Source organism: Tupaia chinensis, unplaced genomic scaffold (assembly GCF_000334495.1).
Source record: "Tupaia chinensis unplaced genomic scaffold, TupChi_1.0 Scaffold142061_1, whole genome shotgun sequence".
NCBI lineage: Eukaryota > Metazoa > Chordata > Mammalia > Scandentia > Tupaiidae > Tupaia > Tupaia belangeri.
The window spans coordinates 61,695-82,236 of record NW_006201913.1 but is presented as its reverse complement, the minus strand read 5'-3'; the positions used below and the strand labels follow the sequence as shown (position 1 = coordinate 82,236).

The window sequence follows — 20,542 nt, the reverse complement described above, 5'->3', positions numbered from 1 at the left end:
TGTCTCCCAGAGTTTCCCCAGTGTTTTCTAGAAGCAGTTTAATAGTTTGGGGTCTTAGATTTAGATCCTTGATCCACCTTGACTTGATTTTTGTCAAAGGTGAGAGGTAGGGGTTCAGATTCATCTTTCTAAAGATGGAAATCCAGTTTTTCCAGCACCATTTGCTGAAGAGGTTTTTCCTCTTCCCATTGGATTGACTGGTACCCCTTGTCAAAAATCAGTTGATTGAATGATTGGGAATTTATTCCTGTGGACTCAATTCTGTTCCATTGGTCCACATTTCTGTTCCTGTGCCAATACTATGCTGTTTTGATTACCACAGGTTTGTATTATATTTTTGGGTCGGGGAGTGAGATGCAGCCATAGTTTTCCTTGTGGAAGGAAGAAGAATTTTTCTAAGTTAATAAAACTTTGAGGTGCATTAGTATGTACACAATATGATGACCTACTATATTTGATAACACAAAATCTATGAACTTTTTTACATTCACCCAATATATATGATATCTATCAATAAAGAAAATAATTCAATGCTATTCTGAATTTTTTACCTTAATACTTCAATTCATTTTTAAAAGAAAAAAAAAGGAATTGAATGTACTCAGACTCCTGAACATAAAAATAAAACACTTGCATGGTTTGCAATAAAATAAAAAGCTAAGAGATTCACAACCAGTTCAATTTCATCATCAAGAAAGTGATTGTAGTAAAAACTCTTCAGTATTTTTATTTTGACCTTTGAATAAAATGTTTATGTGAATGCCAAATTTGAAGAAGGAACTGTGAAATGTGTGTCTCATGAACCACCGTTGCAAGGTATGAATTGCAAACAACCAGTTCATTTGGATCCTTCAAAAAAATACATAAATATACACAAATATACTCATTTCAAAAATTACTTATCTAACCCTAAAGTTACTACACAACTCATCACAACTCTGATTCTACTTTTATTTCTTCATAAACTGCACATTTCTGGGCACATGTTCTAATTTGACTAAAATTATTTATTCCCATTCTTGCTTCACTCTCATCTCATTGGATGTCTATTCCCATCATTAAATTGTCCACAACGATGCCTGCATTGCTAAGTCTGACAGACACATGGCTTGTTAACATATTAAATAAATTAATGACTAACTTGTCAGACAAGTAACCAAATGCATCAGTCTCTCAGCTCTTGCTAGGCTAGTTTGCCTATCAGATTATTTCAGGTAGAAGTTCTTAGCATCATTGACTCTAATTTTTTTTTCCTGCAGTATCTATCCAGCTCTCAAACTCACCTGTGTGGGCTCTCAGGGATGATTGTCTTCTTGTGGAAGGGTGAATTTCTCTCCAAATGGTTGTTGATGAAGACTCCAGCTTTGACCCCAGACAAGACACAATAAAAGAATTAAGCATGTAACCTTAGCCAGTCTGGAGATGTAAAAAAAAATCAACCATGGCTTTTCCAGCCCCAGGCTTCTCTCCTTAAGAGATAATGACAGATAAAATATTTGCCACTCCCAATATGTGCTCATTAGGTACATTTTTTCCTTATAAATGCAACCTTTTAGTTGCTGATGTCCCTCATGGACACTGATATGGGAAGAAAGGAAAACTTTCCTCTTGATTTGCTGTTCTTGAGAGACCAAGTAGACAGTGTGATGAGTTCATCTTTATTATACATTCTCTGTGAACTCTTCAGCCTCCAACGGTCATTAGCGCCTTCTACCAATCATGATAAATATTTAATTGTCATGGGTCAGCAATGGCATGGCCTTTAAGGTGCTGAATCTCATATTGGATGCAAGGATCTAGTCCCAGACCCAGTGGCTTGATTAATCATCCCTGACACTTGTGCATGTGTCCCAAATCCTGAAGTGAGATTGGAGAAGGGAATATAGTGTGGCCATCATCTCTGGGGAGTGAATTCTCACTTTGCCTCTCTTTCTCTCCATCTCTCTCTGGCAAGTGCTCTTACCCTATGGCAAAACTAATAAATAAATAAATAAAAATAAAAATTAGAAAATGTGACTGCATTGGTGTTCCCTTCGGGTAACTACATGAAATCTGAAGAACATGAATGTTTTCAGAGGAAACTTGTAACCCTGAATCAAATGACTGGGACAGATTTTCATACTTTTTTTTTTTTTTTTGGAGAGGTCTTTTTTTTTTTTGCTATAGGGCGTGTGTGCTCACCAGACAGACAGAAAGAGGCAGAGAGACAGAAAGCAAGAAATCACCCCCAAGGGGGGATGGTCACGCTGCAATCCCTTCTCCTCCATTCTCCTCTCGGGATCTTGGGCACACACGCACATGTGCCTGGCATGAGTTTAAGCCACCGGGTCTGAGATGTGAACCACGATCGACTACGTGGGAGTCCAGCGACATAGTCATTACACTAATTGCTGGTTCCCAGGTTTTCATACTTTCGTTCATGAATTTCAAAGAGAGTCTTGAGCACTAAAAACATATATTAGATAATATTGATATTTTTTCATTTGTTGTCCCTTTAACAGTTATGACAAAATTTTAAAAGGGCGGGGGAGAGTAATTCATTTTGAGCACACTAAAGAGTTGTAATTACAACCAGCACTGAAGTATTCAAGAAACAGGAAGATGTTGAATGAAACAACATAAAACATACAAATCAATCTTTCACCCTAATGAATAGATACCCTTGCATACAGACACCAATTTTCAATCCTTCAACAAGTAGGTGAACAGGATTAACAAGAAACACAGTGCATGGTTAACACAGTGTTTTATCAAAATGTTCACGAGTCTCTCTCTGACTCTAAGGTAATCTTTATTCAACTATTTGTTTGTATTTGCCTTTCCATATGCAAAACATTTTGACTCAGGTAACTGATAACTTATTTTTTATTCATAACAGAATGTGTTGGTGCACATGAGGGGAGAGAGCAAGAGAGAACAAAAGGGAGACAGACAGAGAAACAGACATAAAGAAACAAAAGCACCTTCTGCAGGGCATAGGCAAGCGGAGAGTCCCTTCTTCCAGTCCTCCAGTCCTCTGGATCCTGGGCTGGAGGAGTCTGACCCGGTAGGGCCCCAGGATCTGTTTTGAGCTTTTGACCTTTAAGTATCACTTAGGTCGGGTCAGCGCATTGGCAAGGCCGTTGCTGTGTGCCCCCCCCCTCCGCCCCGACCTAGGAATAAAACTTAGGCCAAATTAGCATGTCAGCAGGGCCGCTTGCTATTTGCCCCGGAAACTGTGGTAGCCTTGCTGGGAAGTGACCCCCCTCTGACTCCTTGATATACTACTATAAAAAAATTACATAGCTCTCTTGAGTATGTGATGAGATTTTCCCAAAAGTCCCCCGACCACTCCCCTCAGCCCTGATCACCTACTGTTAATTACAATGTTTTATCTCTGTGGTCACAATAGAGGGTGTGCTGAAGTTCTATCTAGGCAGAAATAATCTTGACCTTTGGAAAACCCTTCAAAATACATTTAAAATAAACTTAAAGATAATCTTTCTTTACATAAAATAGGATTAGGCCGAAACTGGCCCAGGACTCCCCTGCCCTCACCAAGTGAAATAGATAAATATATTAGGGTTCCTTAAATTAAGTTTTAGATCCCTGTAAAACTATATAATTATCATTCTTTATTAAGATCCATAAGAACTAATATCTATACTTAAGATTTTCTTTCCTCAGCATTATGTTCAGTAATCACAAGATGGCTGCTGCTGCATCAGCTGATAATTATTTCTGCTTGCTGGAGCTGCTTTCCTGAAACTGCATTCCATGAAGACCCGCCTACCACAATAGACTCACCTTTAATCCAACCCTGAATGGAAAGTATGATCCCTATTGAACTGATAATTAGAACATGTAGCCCCTTACCCATTTACTTGCATGTATCACATTTTCAATAAAAAGACACAATAATTCCTGACAGTAGTCACTCTTCAGAGAGCGATCTCTGAGGAGTGTCCAACTGAGGACGTGCATAAAAAGGCACCGAGACCTTAGTCTTCTTCCTTTCCTGCACCACCTCTGATGAGTCAACCCACCCCCACCGAGGCTGGACCCCGACACTGGGCACACAGTCATTCAGTGAGATTACAGAGATTACATTACAGTAAATGGATATGGAACTTGAACCACAGTCCTCATGTGGCTTCCAGCTCTGTACTCTGGTATGCTACAGCTGCACCACAGAGTCTGGGACTGATCATCAATTTTCAACAGTGATTACAGTAGGCAGTATGAACTTTAGAGCTGAGTAAAGGAAGAGGATTCTAATTTTCAAATTGCAGGTAAACATGCTAATATATTAAAGTCTACATTTCATATAGAGATACTAGAAGCAGTATCAGATTTTTCTGTATTCTAAATTACATTAATGGTATTAGTTGCCAAATGTCATGTGGGTTTTTTTTGGTTGTTTTCTAGTTGTTTTTGTCTTATTGTTGTTCTCTTTTTACATAGTCAGAAAACAACCTAAGAAAGTTATTTTAGTAACATTATACAAAAATTTCTCTGAATTATATACATCATTTGAGAATACATTATTTTTAAGAGTTGCATATACGAGGTCACCAGGGTGCACTGGACATTCACATGGCCAATTACAGTCCGATTCCTGAAACTGTTAACATGCTTTCTTACTTTCTCTCTCTCTTTCTAGTCAAATAAAATAATAATGATAATAATAATTAAATTAAATAAAAATAATATTTTAATAAATATAAAATATTAAAGAAAATGTTACATGTCATTATATAAGATGATACTTTTAAAGTGTTTCTGATACAGGCTAGAAATATCATTGGGAAAGTATAAAGACATTAAGGAAAAAATTGTCTGGATATGAGAGTATAGAAAGCTAAATACGGCCTCACTTAAATTGTATAGACATGTACTTTTACAATCTCACCAGAGAATCACAGCAGTTGTCTCCTGGGCTTTAAACTGTGCAATCATGGGTATTGTTTCAGCTCCAGGCCAAAAATTTTTCTCACAATTTCCATCCAAAGAATATCTTCAGTGCTCTCTTTATGTCTTTATTCCTCAAACTGTAGATGAAGGGGTTCAGCATGGGCGTGACCACAGTGTACATCACCAAGGCTGCTGCACTTGAGTGTGAGCTGTGGGTAGCACCAGAATTCAGGTACACTCCTAGACTCATACAATAAAATAAGGAGACAACTGAGAGGTGAGAGGCACAGGTGGAAAATGCCTTATACTTCCCTGAGCTGATGAGATTATAAAATGAAGAAAACTATTTTAGAGTAAGAGTAAAGAATCCCAGCGAGGGGCCTACGACCCAGCAGCACAGCTGCAAAACAGGTCACCATGTCATTAAGAAAGGTGTCAGAGCAGGCAAGGTGGACCACCTGATTAAGTTCATAGAAAAAATGGGGGATTTTCACATGTGTACAGAAGGACAGCCACAACACCATTAAACTTTGCAACAAAGAATATAGGACACACACAATCCAGGATGCCAAAACCGGCTTTCCACAGAGCCAGGGGTTCATGATGATCGTGTAGTGGAGGGGGTGACAGATGGCCACATACTGGTCATAGGCCATCAAGGTCAGAAGGAAGTCACCCAACACTAAGAAAACTATGTAAAAGAACACTTGGCTGATGCAGCCTGCATAGGTGATGACTTTGCTCTGTGTCTGGATGTTCACCAGCATCTTTGGAATAGTCGTGGAGGTGAAGCAGATTTCAGCAAAGGACAGGTTGGAGAGGAAGAAGTACATGGGGGTGTGCAGGTGGGAGTCTGAGATAGTGGCTAGGATGATGAGCAGGTTTCCAATCACTCCAGGCACGTGTGTGTGCATGCCCAAGATCCCAAGAGGAGAATGGAGGAGAAGGGATTGCAGTGTGGCCATCCCTCCTGGGAAGTGGTTTCTTTCTGTCTCTCTGTCTCTCTCTCTCTTTCTGGCAAGTGCACGTGCCCTATATATAATCTGAAAAAGAAATGAAAATTTATTTGCTGATGATGATGTGCATAGTAATGTCTTTGTCTTGTTCTGACTGATACGCATGGTAATCATGCTGGAAAAAGAAATATTATACACTGTAAAGATATATGTAATTAGTTATAAAATAATAATAATAATAAAATTAAAGAAAAAAAAGAAGTTATAAGATGAAAAACTGAGGGCCCTAATGCTTTCATGTGTCATGAGTTCTCCATAATTATTAAAATTTTGATATACAGGGGAAAAATGTTTAAAAGAGATGGAACTAATTCAGTTTAAATACTATGAGGAGTTATAATTATAGCCATCACTGAAGGTGTTCAAGGAGAAGCAGGAGATATTGAATAAAACACATCAATCCTTCACTCCTTCCACATGGACAGCAATTTTCCATACTTCACAAGTAGATGAACAGGGTGAACAAGAAACGTGGTCCATAGTTAACTCAATGTATGATCACATGTTAGTTTCATCATATTAAAGGCTATCTCTGACTCTAAGACCATATTAGCTCAACTATTTGTTTTAATTTCCCTTTCCATATACAGGGCATTTTCACTCACGTAGGTGAAAAATATTTTTTTCATATACAATGTATTAGTGTGCATGAGGAGAGAGAGAAAGAGATTACAAGAGGGAGACAAAAGTAAAGAGAGAGAAACACCCTCTACAGGGCATGGGTATGCTGAGATTCTCTTTCTTGAACCCTCCAGCCCTCCAAGATCCTGGGCCTACATACATTCAGTGAGATTTCTGATTGACCAGACTTGGGACCTGAACCATGGTACACACATGGTTTCTAGCTCTGAACTCTATATGCTCTAACTCTAGAATAGAGTCTGGGCCTGATCATCAATATATGACAGTGATTACACTCGAGAATGTGAACTCTGAGCAGAATAATAGAACAAGATTCTAATGAGCAAATTACAGTAATCAAGCACACTAATATATTAAAGTACAAACTTCGGATAGAGATTCTGGAAGTAAAGACAGACACATACATGAAAATCTGCAGTTTCAGATTTTTTAAACACTAAATTACATTAATGACATAAGTAGCCAAATGTAATGTGTTTTATTGTTTTTAGGGTTTTTTTTTGTTGTTGCCATTCTCTTTTTCATAGACAAAACATAACCCAATAGAGTTAGTTTAGTAAAACTATACAAATATTGTTAAGAATGATATACATCATTTGAGAGTACATTACTCTTTATTTGAGAGGTTTTTATATAAGGCATATGCATTTGCCAGAAAAAGAGACAAAAAGTGAGAAATCAACCCCAGAGGGTATGGTCACACTCCAATACCCTCTCCTCCATTTTTCTCTTGAGATTTTACCCATGTACGCACAAGTGCCTGGTGTGAGTTTTAAATCATCGGGCACTGGAATCGAACTGTGGTCGACTACTTGGGGACCAGTGGAGTATCCATTATGCCATCTCCTGGTCTCAAATACATTTTGTTAAGAGCTGCATGTCGGGGCCAGCAGGATGCATGATGCCTGAGGCACCGGACTCCCACATGATCTACCACAGTTTGAGTCCTGGACCTGGTGGATGGCTTTCTCACTCTCTCTCTCTGGTCAAATTAAATAATAATAAATTAATAATAATAAAGTTATATTAAAATAATTATTGATAGTTTTTAAAAATAATAGCTGCATGTTCATGCTATGAGATTATAAAAAATTTCAAGTATTTCTAATACAGGATAAATACAACTTTGGGAAAGTAGAAAAATACCAAGGTAAAAATTTGCTGGATATTAAAGCATAGAGCACTAGATACAGTGTTACTTAAATTGTGTAGACAAGTACTATTTTTTTAGAGAAATATTTTTGCTATAAGATACATGTGCTCACTGGAGAGACAGAAAGCAAGAAATAACCACCACCCCCCCAGGGGGGATGGCCACAACACAGTCCCTTCTCATCCATTCTCCTCTCGGGATCTTGGGCACACACTCAAAAATACCCAGTGTGAGTTTTAAGCCATGGAGTCCAGGACTCAAAATGTGGTCAACTACATGGAAGTCCAGCGATGTAACCATATCGCCATCTGCTGGTCCTAACAATTACTTTAATAATCTGTTCAAAGAATCACAATTTTAGGCTCCAAGGCTTTGAACCCAGCATCCATGAGCACTACTTCAGCTCCAGACCAACTGACCCTTTCATGGTGTCTCACCCAAAAACTATTTTTGGAGACCTGTTTATGTCTTTATTCCTCAGACTGTAGATGAAGGGATTCAGGATGGGGGTGACCACAGTGTACATCACCGAGGCTGTTACACTTGAGTGTGAGCTGTGGGTAGCACCAGCACTAAGGTACACTCCTAACCCTGTGCAATAAAATAAGGAGACAACTGAGAGATGAGAGGCACAGGTGGAAAATGCTTTATACTTCCCCTGAGCTGATGAGAGTCTACAAACAGAGAAAACTATCTCACATTACGAGTAAAGGATCCCAGTGAGAGGACCACCAGCCAGCAGCACAGTTGCAAAATAGGTCACCAAGTCATTAAGAAAGGTTTTAGAGCAGGCAAGGTGGACCACTTGATTAAGTTTACAAAAAAGGTGAGGGATTTCCACATGTGTACAGAAGGACAGCCACAATGCCATTAAGGTATGTAACAAGAAATACAGAAAACTGATGATCCAGGACAGCAGAAGCTGGTTTCCACATAACCAGGGGTTCATGATGACTGTGTAGTGCAGGGGGTGACAGGTGGCCACATACCATAGGCCATCACAGTCAGGAGGAAGTCATCTACCCCTGCATTGAGCAGGAAAAAGAACATCTGGGTGATGTAGCCTGCATAGGTGATGGCCTTGTTCTGTGTCTGGATGTTCACAAGCATCTTTGGGACGGTAGTGGAGGTGAAACAGATGTCAACAAAAGACAGGTTGGAGAGGAAAAAGTACATGGGGGTATGCATGTGGGAGTCTGAGATGGTGGCCAGGATGATGAGCAGGTTTCCACACACAGTGATCAGGAACATGGAGAGGAAAATCCCAAATATGAGGGACTGCAATTCTTGTTTCTCTGAAAGTCCCAGAAGAAGAAATTCTGAAATTTGCATATCATTTCCTGGTTTCATTGTGACTACTAAAAAAGAGGAAAATAAATGAGGTATAGTGAATAAATGTATAAAATAAATTTTTTAAAAAGGTGAGTAATTTCCTATGAACAGGTATTACTCACCTAGATAAAATGCCATAGTAAATATTTTCCTGTCACAAAGTTATTTTCTATATTTTTGTATGCATCTAATTTTCTTGAGGTTTTCAAAGTGTATTCCCTGCTTAGGACTTCCTATCTTCTTGGTTTCCATAAATCATGTGTTCTACAGGATTTTTATCTTACTACTGACAAATAACAATTGTACATATTTACAGAGTACACTGTAATGTTTCAGTAGGTTTTATCATTTGTTCATTTTTTGCTATAGCACACATGCACTCACCAGACCACAAGTGGGAGGGAGAAGTGAGAAATCATGCCCAAGAGGGAATGGCCATGCCACAATACCTTCCCCTCTCATGATTTTAGGTATGCATGCACACATGCCTGGCATGATTTTGCATCTGGTGGGTCTGTGACCCAGCCTGCCCAGTGGGCCATGTGTGATCCAGCCACCTTAACCAAACACTACCAGCTGGCCCAATAACTATAAATTTATACCCATTGAAAATGAACTCTCTATTTCCCTCTTTCACTAGTCTCCTGGCAGCCACAATTCTGTCATCTACTTCTATAACGTTGATTACTTCAGATATCTTAGACACATGGAATCAAGAGTATTTTATTTCAAAGGTCTTCCATGGCTCAAAATAGATCTCTCCTAATTTTATCTGTTGATTGTTATTCAGACATCTGTATTATAAGAGTCACAATTTGGGGGCCAAGCAGGTGTCATAATGGTCACAGTGCTGGACACCCACATAGTAGACCATGGTTTGAGTCCCAGACCCAGCAGCTTGAAAATCACAGCAGGTGCAAAAATGCAAGAGAAACATGGAGAAGTGATTGCAGCATGGACATTGCTCCAGAGGGTGATTTCTCACTTTCCCTCTCTCCATCTCTCTGTCTCTCTCTCTCTCTCCTACCATAGGAAAAAAATACAAGGAAAAAATGTATCCCTACCTCTGATGAAAAAGAATTTTTCTAAGTTAATAAAACTTTGGAAGCAGTGAGTGTGCATACAATATGACTATTACTTTGATAGCAGAAAATCTACTACCTTTTCACATTCACATAGTTTATATCTATATCAACCAATAGATAAAAAAATCAATGATATTCTGAAAATATTATTTTAAGACTTCATTATTTTTAAAAAGTCAAAAGAACAAAAAATTTTCAGACTCCAGAACATAAAAACAAAAACAGGCATGATTTGCAATAACATCTGAAGCTAACAGAGACACAAACCTACCCAACTTCACCAGCAAGAAAATGGTTGTAGATAAAAACTCTAATATTCATCATTTTGATCTTTGAATCATTTCTTATGGGAATTCCTATGTGAAAGAAAAAAAAAACTGTCAAATATATGTCTCATCAACTCCTGTTGGAAGGACTTAATAGCAAGCAATCTAGTCAACTCAATCTTCAAAAACAATGTAGAAATATGCACAAGTACCCTCTTTTCAAAAATTCCTTAACACACCTGATTCATTGCACATCTCATTACAACTCTAATACTACTTTTCTGACTTCTTTTTTTGGAGAGGTTTTTGCTGTAGGGCACATGTGCTCACCAGACAGACAGAGAGAGACAGAGAGACAGAAAGCGAGAAGTCACCCCCCAGGGGGATGGCCATGCCACAATCCCTTCTCTTCCATTCTCCTCTCGGGATCTTGGGCATGCATGCACATGTGCCCAGAGTGAGTTTAAACCACTGTGTCTGGGACTCCTACCGTGGTGAACTACATGGGAGTCCAGCAACATAGCCATTATGCCAACTGCTGGTTCCCCTACTTCTTTAATTGTACATTTCTGTGAACATGTTTTAATTTGGCTGAAATCATTTTATTTCTCTCATTCTGTCTTCACCCTCATCCAATTGGATGTCTATTCCCATCACTAAATTGTTTACAATGATGCCTGCATTGCTAAGTTTTATAGACACATGGCTTGTTAACAAATTAAATAAATTAGGGATAAATAACTTTGTCAGACAAGTAACCAAACAAATCAATGTCTCAGCTCTTATAGCCTGATTTGGCTCTCAGGTTACCTCAGGTAGATGTTCCTAGGCATCCATTCTCTCTGAACCAGTCCTGCAGTACCTCCTGGGCTCTCAGACTCACCTATTTAGGCTCTCAGAGAGGATAGTCCTCTCGTGGAAGGGTGAATTTCTCCCTGAATGGTTGGTGATGGAGACTGTATCTCTATCACCAGACAAGACACAATGAAATAATTAAGCATGGTTCCCTAGCCAGACTGGAGACTCCCAATCCATCAACTATGTCTCGTCCAGCATAAGACTGTGCTACTTGTGGGAGGATGAGAAAAAATATTTACAGCTCCTTGTATCTGCTCAGTAGGTACATTTCCTCCTTATAACTACAAACTCTTATTTCCTGATTTGCCTTGTGGATTCTGGTGTGGGAAGAAAGGAAAATTTTTCTGCTGATTAGTTGTTCTCAAGAGATCAGATTGAAAATGGGATGAGTCCAGTCTTATTACACATTCTCTGTGAAATCTGCTTTTAAAGGTATTTTCACTAAACATGAATTAAAATTTGTCATGAGTCAATAGGTGACATGGAGGTTAAGGTGTTGAATCCTACCTGTCTGAAAATGTGGTTCTATTCCCAGACCCAGTGGCTTGAACACCATGCTGGGCACTTTTGTGTGTGTGTCCAAAATCCTGAGAAGAGACTACAGGAGAAAGGTTTGCAGCATGGCCATCCCACTGGGACTGAGAGTGATTTCTCACAATCCTTCTCTCTGTGTCTGTCTCTCCCACTCTCCTGCTCTATTACAAAAACCTTAAAAATATGTTTTAAATTTATAAAGAATTGTCATTTAGTGTTTCACTTATGTAACATTGGGTAATTATAAGAGATACATGTGAACCTCTATATGCACAGTGGACTGAAATTAGAAACGCACATGTTTTATTTCATTTAATTTTTACACAATGCAATTCCAGTAGGATGTATTATTAATAAACTCATTCTACATTGCAGAAATGAGATTTAGGAGGGTTAAGGCATGAACTTAGCAAGGATGGAACTTTGACTGAAACTTTATCAAGATCTTTCCAGGTCTCAGGTTGTATTCATGAAGCAAACAGAAAGGAAATATCAGTCCAAGGAAAAAGTAGAAACAAGTCAAAACTTCGACTGTGAGGGAAAAGATAGTTCATGTGTTCTCTTTTTTTAAGGTATTTTTTTATTTTAATTTTATGTCATTTACATTTCATCATTGTACATTTTTACAGCATATGACATGAGTTCTCAAAGCATAAATGCATTTCATGTTGAGCAAGTCAAAAATGTTAACTTTTCTTTCTTTTGTCTGTTAAACTTTTTTTTAGTTGTTTTCATTTTTACTTTTAAGTAAACTTTTTTGGGAAGAAAATTACAGGTTAACATGCATTTGTTATAATTAATGCAGAGAGATTTTTGTGTCCTTCATGCAGTTTCTCCAGTGTAAACATCCAGCAAAACCACATTAAAAAAAACATGCCAGGTTATTAACATGAATAAGTTAAAAATACAGAACAGTTTCATCAACACAAGGATGTCCAGCTCTGCCCTCTTGCAGCCATGTCCACCTCCCTCCCTGTCCAATCCTTCACCTCTAAAAACCACTAATCTACCCACTGTTGGTACTATATTATCATTTTGAAATGTTTCATAGAATATAAAAATATATGCATACGCACATGGTAGAGTAGATAATTCTGTGAGCTGATTTTCAGGGTGACTACAATATACACTGTGCAAAATGAGACAAAACAGGATCTTCAAGGTGCAAAAAGCATCCTGGGTCAAATATTTAAATATAAAACCAACTATAAAACTACTGGTGAGAAACTCTTGAAAACATTGGAATAGACAAAGGTTTCTAAATTAAGACCTCTTAAAGCACAGGCTTAATCCCAAAAAATAAATTAGTGGTATTATATCAAGCTAAAAATCTTCTGCACAGCAAAGAAAACAATTATAGTGAGAAGACAACTCTCAGAATGGTAGAAATATTTGAATGTTATTTCTTTTTTCTCTGAATGACAAGATCAGAATTCTGCTTTATTAAAAATGCACAAACTTTATATCTTACAAACTGCTTAGTCAAATAAAAAGACATATTTAGCTCTTACATCCTTTGCTTATGATGAGAAATATTCTAAATATCCTCATTCATGCTTCCTAATTAAATAAGCTCTAATCTCGTCTACTTCAAGGTATGTCAGAATAGAATGTTATATAGATATTAACACCAAAAAAAAAGAAACAATTTATCAGGACCATTATATCTGGGTGGGATAGGTTTATTTAATTTAAACCGTCTGCTTCCCAACAAGATCACTCTGTCTTGTGCGATGGATTTAAGAATCCATCAAATTAAATTCTATTTTCCAACTCATGAAATAGTAATAATGTTTCTTTATGAAAATCTATGTATTAATTGCTATTTGCTGGGACTTGAAAATGAGACAATTAAATGTTAAGTACATTAATAACATTCCTTACTATTGGCACAGTGAATCTTTTAGTCTACTACTGTCAATGAATGTAGATTTATAAAAGAACAGAAACGGTGGGTCTGAGCAATAAAACAAGCAGGATCTTCACGGTTAGGATCACCTCTTCATTACAATATGGACACTCTTCACTTAATGACTGAGTTCAGTTCCTGTAACTAGCTTATTAAGCTAGTTGATCAGTATGAGAAGAGCTTAAAAATAGATGTCATGTGGTGTGTCCTGGCACCACAGGGTATGTATGTTTCAACAGATATCATATGACACCACACTAGAATAATGAAATTCTATCCATTCCAAAAACACACATTAGATAAGCACCAAAAGCTACAAGCCACGTTATAACACAGTAATATAAGTCCAGTGTAGTCCTTTTTATACTAAATACTATAGACGCACAATGAAGTACAAATTTACAAAAGGAATATGCCATCTTGGGTGGTTGCGAACACTTCATGTAATGAATACTGACTGTGGGAATGAGACAAAGACTGAGAAAGGGGATTCCCTGCACTGGAGGACTGATCAGAAGTCCACGGCTGTTAAACAGGTAGGTCCTTAAGTGAGGAATCTCAAACTGAATGAAAATACCATTTTGTCTCTAAGCCAATAACAAAAACCTGCATATTCAAAAGTTATTATTTTCATCTTATGAAAATCTTATGTGGTATTATCTGTTGAAGATATTTTATAGTTTTACCAACTTGTCTAGGGAGAAATGTTCACATGTTGAAATATTCACTTTGTAAGCTAATAATGTGATTGAATGTATAAAAGAAAATGAAATTAAAAAGTAAATAAAAAATACATTGAATGAAAAACAAATTGATAACTATCTGACGAATAATTTCGCAAAATATATCAAAAGTCTTAAAAAATATCCATGTCTTTGACCTAAGAAATGATCAGAGATTGGCCAAAACTTATGAAGAATCTTTACTATAACACAGATTATGTTTTTTTACAAAAAGTTACATTTACTGTTCATGACAACTGCATTATAACTTTTAGTTTGTTCATGGTTTCTAGTCTCACAGATTCAAAACACCATATTTTGCCTATCAATTCAATCACACACTAAAAATTGGTTAGGTAACTTGTAAACAATTATCATTTATTGAATATCTCTTTTTATTAATGGACATATAAAGTAATTACACATTAAAAAAACTTACAGATCAGAAAACTGAAAAACACTCATACTCTAAGGATATAAAAGTACAAAATCTCCATGTCTGAAAGTATATTAATACATGCTCGGTTTGCCCTGAGTTTAGTTATGTCCCAACATAGAACCTTATTTATTCCATTCTCTCCCATACCTTTTAAAAATCTATTTCAAAAAGTTCTCTTTTTTATTTTTGGGAGAGGTTTTCGCTATAGGGCACGTGCGCTCGCCAGACAGACAGAGAAAGACATAGAGACAGAAAGCGAGAAATCATCCCCCAAAGGGCAGGGTCACGCCACAATCCCCTCTCCTCTCTTCTCCTCTTGGGATCTTGGGCATGCACGCACATGCGCCTGGTGTGAGTTTTAAGCCACCAGGTCCGGGACATGAACCGTGATCAACTACGTGGGGGTCCAGCGACATAGCAATTACACTAACTGCTGGTTCCCAAAAAGTCTTTTTTAAAATCTTGTCATGTCAATTTAATAGCAGCAATGAGTACACAACTATTTATGAAATAGTTTTGTTTCATAAATAGTTGTGTCTAAAGCAACCAAAATCACAGTCCTTGATTAAGGACAGGAACAGGATGTGCCATCACAGATACTGTCATGGCAATCAGTAACCTCTCTGGAAACAACTTAATTCTCCACAGCAGGACAAAACAAAGTCACATGGTAAAAATATTTATCTAAATTTAATTTTTGACATTTTCAGAAGTCAAAAAATAGAAGGCAGCTGAGGTCTGCCGGATGGCCGATGAAATCAAACAACAGACTAATATCTTATGTGAGGGAGGGACTGTTGGAATTTATTGTCTTCAGGCATTCTTCATACATTTTATTAACACCTTCTGTGCATTAATTTACAGATTTATAGTTGTGTTAAGTTCTGCCTTCTGGACTCCTGGTGGGCTATACAAGCAAAATGGTGTGACATCATGCCAAACTCTCTCCACTACAACCATCACCACATAGGAGCTTAACCCCAATGCCCTGAACTTTATTTCTCAGGTAAGGGATTGGTAACCAAAATATATAGGAAAGTATATAGGAAAGTAGCTCACCCATGAAAAAAAATGAGTAAACCAAATGTCCTTGGTTTGGAGGAGGGATACGGTGACAGAGCATTGACGAGTCAGGGAGGTAGTGTTGTTATCTGTTGAAGATATTTTGATCAACTGGACTGGGAAGAAATGTTCACATATTGAAATGTTCACTTTTTAAGCTAAATAATGTGATTAAATGTATTATAAAAAATGTAAAATAAGATAAATAAATAATTTTTCAAATGAATAAACCAATTAAACATGGGCAAATCAGGCTGGTAGGCCACATGGTGGTAAAGACACTAGACTACCAGATGGCCTACAATGGTCTGAGTCTCAGACCTGGAAGCTTGATTTCTCACTCTTCCTCTCTCTATCTCTCTTCTCTGTCCCACTCTGGTCAAATAGATGAATAACAACAAATAATTTTTTAAAAAGGCACAAATAAACTGAATAGACAACTCTTCAAGGAAGAATCACAAATGGCCAAAAGGCATATGAAAAACGTTCAAAATCTCTTATCATAAGGAAAATGTGAATTAAAACCACAATGAGATACTATTTAATCCCAATTAGAATTGCTAGGATGAAAAAAAAAAAAGAATAATAAATACTGGCAATGCTACAGTGGAAAGAGAGCCCTCTTACATTGTTGTTTGAGATGTATGTGTGTACAAACTCTGTGTAAAACAACATATAGGTTCCTCAAACAATGACAAATAGAACTACCATGTTACCCAGTGATCCCATTTCTTGGTATTTACTCAGTGGACAGGGAGACACTCAGTTGGAAAGACACTTACACATTCATCTTTACTGTTACATTATTCACAATTGTTAAGACATGGGATCAAGCTATGTGCCCAAAAAGTGATGACTACATTGAAAAGTGGTGGCACATAGATACTATGGAACATTACTCAGCCATAAGAAACAATGACACCCCTACTGTTTGATTTAAAGTGGATGAATACAAAGGAATAGATATAAAACCAAAGCGAGCCAGACTTTGGAAGAGGTACATTGCATTTCCCCATCAACATAAACTGAAAGTCTGCACTCTATTTCAGAAGCAGAAAATCCAAAGGTATGATAGTAGAGAGGATAAGTGTAGATACTAGAGATTGTAAGAGAGGGCAGTGGGTGGTTGAAAGTGGGTGGAAAGAGAAAAGAGAAGGAAAGATTAACAGACAAAAGGTTATAAAGTTCTGTTAAAAATTATTACTTTCAAAAATAAAATAAAATATTTTGACTAGTTAGAAAACACACTAGATCCCAAAGTTCACATTATCAACAAGAGCAATAAAGATCCTAATAGATGATGGAATGATGCACCGCAAAATAAAAAACTGTGGTCTCAAATATATTTGTCCCTCAGAGGATTTAAATAGTTTTACTTTCTAAGCACAGTTTTTATTTTTCCAGAAAGGAGTACAACCCAGTACTATAGCTTCAGTAAATTAAAGAAACAATACTCATTATTATCTATGCTACTTGAGAATAAATAGCTCTTAAAGAGCCTAAATTGTCCAAAAGATGACTGAGAATTTACAAATCCTTTTGATGAGAGATTGGATATGACATAGAGAAAGTGGGAAAATGACAAAGAGAAAGCTGTTGGATATCAGAGAGAGCAGAAATCTTAATTTAAAGGCTAACTAAAACTATACAGAGAGACTTAAGTCAGAGGCATGGACACTCCTAGCACTCATAGGAGGACCAAGGTCTACTTCCAAAATTTGATTAAGAATCAAGAAATAACTTCTGAGGCATTGAAGTTTGCAGTCAGGGAATTTATTCTATTCTAGAAATATTGGGGCTTTTATACCTTTCCTCCAAATAATTTTTTCAGGGCCCTCTTTGTCTTTATTCCTGAGACTATAGAGGAAGGGGTTCAGCATGGGTGTGACCACACTGTACATCACCAAAGCTCCTGCACTTGAGTGTGAGCTATGGGTAACCCCAGCACTTAGGTACACACCCATGCCTGTACAATAAAATAAGGAGACAACTGAGAGATGAGAGGCACAGGTGGAAAATGCTTTGTACTTCCCCTGAGTTTATGAGATTGCATGAATGGAGGAAACTATGTTAGTGTAAGAGTAAAGGATCCCAGTGAGGGGACCAGCAGCACAGAAGCAAAATAGATCACCATGTCTTTAAAAAGGTGTCAGAGCAGGCAAGGTGGACCACCTGATTAAGTTCACAGAAAAAGTGGTGGATTTCAACATGTGTACAGAAGGACAGCCGCAACACCATTAAGCTTTGTAATAATGCATACAGGGCACTTATATTCCATGAAGCCAGAACCAATTGTCCACAGAGTCAGGAGTTCATGATGACTGTGTAGTGCAGGGGGTGACAGATGGCCACATACTGGTCATAGGCCATCACTTTCAGGAGAAAGACATTTACCCCTCCGAAGAGCAGGAAAAAGAACATCTGGGTGATGCATCCTGCATAGGTGATGACCTTGTTCTGTGTCTGGATGTTCACCAGCATCTTTGGGATGGTGATGGAGGTGAAACAGATGTCAACAAAAGACAGGTTGGAGAGGAAGAAGTACATGGGGGTGTGCAGGTGGGAGTCTGAGATGGTGGCCAGGATGATGAGCGGGTTTCCACACACAGTGATCAGGAACATGGAGAGGAAAATCCCAAATACAAGGGGCTGCAATTCTTACTTCTCTGAAAGTCCCAGAAGGAGAAATTCTGAAATTTGTGTATCATTTCCTGGTTCCATGGTGACTCGCTGAAATGAGTAAAATAAGATGGCTAATTTCACATGGACTGGTATTACTCACATAGTTGAATATGCCATAGATAATATTTTGTGATCACAAAGTTACATTTCATATTTTTATGGATCTAATCTGTTTTAGGCTTTCTTAATGCTATCTCTGTTTGGACTTCTTATCTCATCTCTTAATTCCCATAGATTATGTATTTTTCAGGACTTTCTACTTATGTATTTATTGACAATAAACAGTGCTACAAACTTTGAAGTTTCAAAAACATTTATGTATTGCGTGTGAACATTAATAGCTTAATAAGACTGTATACAGATGCTCTTTCATGTATAAGCATTGATAATCTCCAATGAATACAAAGAAAATCCTTAAAATATGAAAAAAAATAATAGTACATATTTATGGAGTAAAATTTAATGTTACAACAGGATTTTATTTGTTTTTTGTTTTTTGCTTTGTTTTAGTTTTGTTATTGGGCACATGCACTCACCAGACAAAGAGACAGTGAAAGAGAGGGAAAGTGAGAAATCACCTCCCACAATACTCTCCTCTCTCAGGATGCTGGGAGTGCATGTACACATGCCTGGCATATTTTTCCAGATACCAGATCTGGAACTTTAACTGGCAGTCGACCATGTATGACCAAGCCACCTTAATCACCACACTATCAGCTGGCCCAAAAACTGTATCATTATATCCATTGAAAAAGAACTCTGGGGCCAGCAGATGGCAGGGTGGGTAAAGTATTAGACTATCATATGACGGATTGCACGATTGCAGTTGATTCAAGTCCAGGACCTGGTGGTTTTCTCTCTCTCTCTCTCTCTCTCTCTCTCTTTCTATCTGGTCAAGTTGAATAATAACAATAATTAATCAAATAAAATAAATAATTTTTAAATAAGAAAAAGAAAACAAACCGTCGTCTGCTTCTATGACTTTGACTACTTCAGATACTACTTCAGTTAAGTTCAATAGCTCAGTATTTTATTTCAAAAGTATTCAATAGATTGATCTCCTTAGTTATCTCTGTTTTTTTAATTTAATTTATTTCTTTTTTTGTATATACATTCAATCACATTGTTTAGCTTACAATGTGAGCATTTCAATATGTGAATATTATTCCCCAGTCCCGTTGATCAAAATATCTTCAACTGATAATAGCTATATTATAAGATCATAGTTTGAGGGGTCAGCAAGTGTTATAGTGGTGAAAGTGTTGTACTCCAACATGGCAGACCGTGGTTCAAGTCCTGAACCCAGTTGCTTGAAAATAGTACTTGACAAGAGTGTATGCATGCCAAAAATCTCAAAAATAAAATAGAGAAGTAAGGATTTTATGTGCACATCTCCTGGGTGTATGACTTCTCACTTTCCCTCTCTTTGTCTCTCTCTCTCTCTGGTGAGCAAATTTGACCTAATGAAATAAAGCAACAAGGTAATTTATGTTTACTATTGATGTAGAATTACTCTAAATTAATAAAAATATGGAGTGGGTGGGTGTGTACACCATACGATGGCCTATTAGATTTGATAACACAAAATCTATTATTTTTTCATGTTCACCCAATATATCTATATTGATCAATGCATAAAATAACTTAATGTTATTCTAAAATTTTTATTTTAAAACTTCAATTAATTATTAAAAGGAAAAACTCAAAATAATCAAATATATTCCAACTCCAGAACATGAAAATAAAACGCTTGCATGATTTCCAGTACAGTAAAAAGCTGATAGACTCACAAGCTTATTCAATTACAACAGCAAGAAAATAGTTGTAAGTAAAAACTCTTTAATATTCTCATTTTGGCCTTCAATTAAAGTTTTGTTATGTGAATGCCCAATGTGAAAGAAGAAATTGTGAAATGTATGTCTCATGAACTACATTTGCAAGGTATGAAT

At 37.2% G+C, this 20,542-nt stretch overlaps 3 pseudogenes; all 3 read right to left on the bottom strand.

Annotated features, from left to right (window-relative positions):
- Positions 1-5,029: 5,029 nt before the first annotated feature.
- On the bottom strand, positions 5,030-7,451 carry LOC102469534 (olfactory receptor 7A10-like; annotated as a pseudogene).
- A 686-nt stretch (positions 7,452-8,137) lies between these two features.
- Positions 8,138-9,054, bottom strand: LOC102469104 (olfactory receptor 7A17-like; annotated as a pseudogene).
- An 8,635-nt stretch (positions 9,055-17,689) lies between these two features.
- LOC102468695 (olfactory receptor 7A10-like) lies at positions 17,690-18,461 on the bottom strand (annotated as a pseudogene).
- Positions 18,462-20,542: the final 2,081 nt, after the last annotated feature.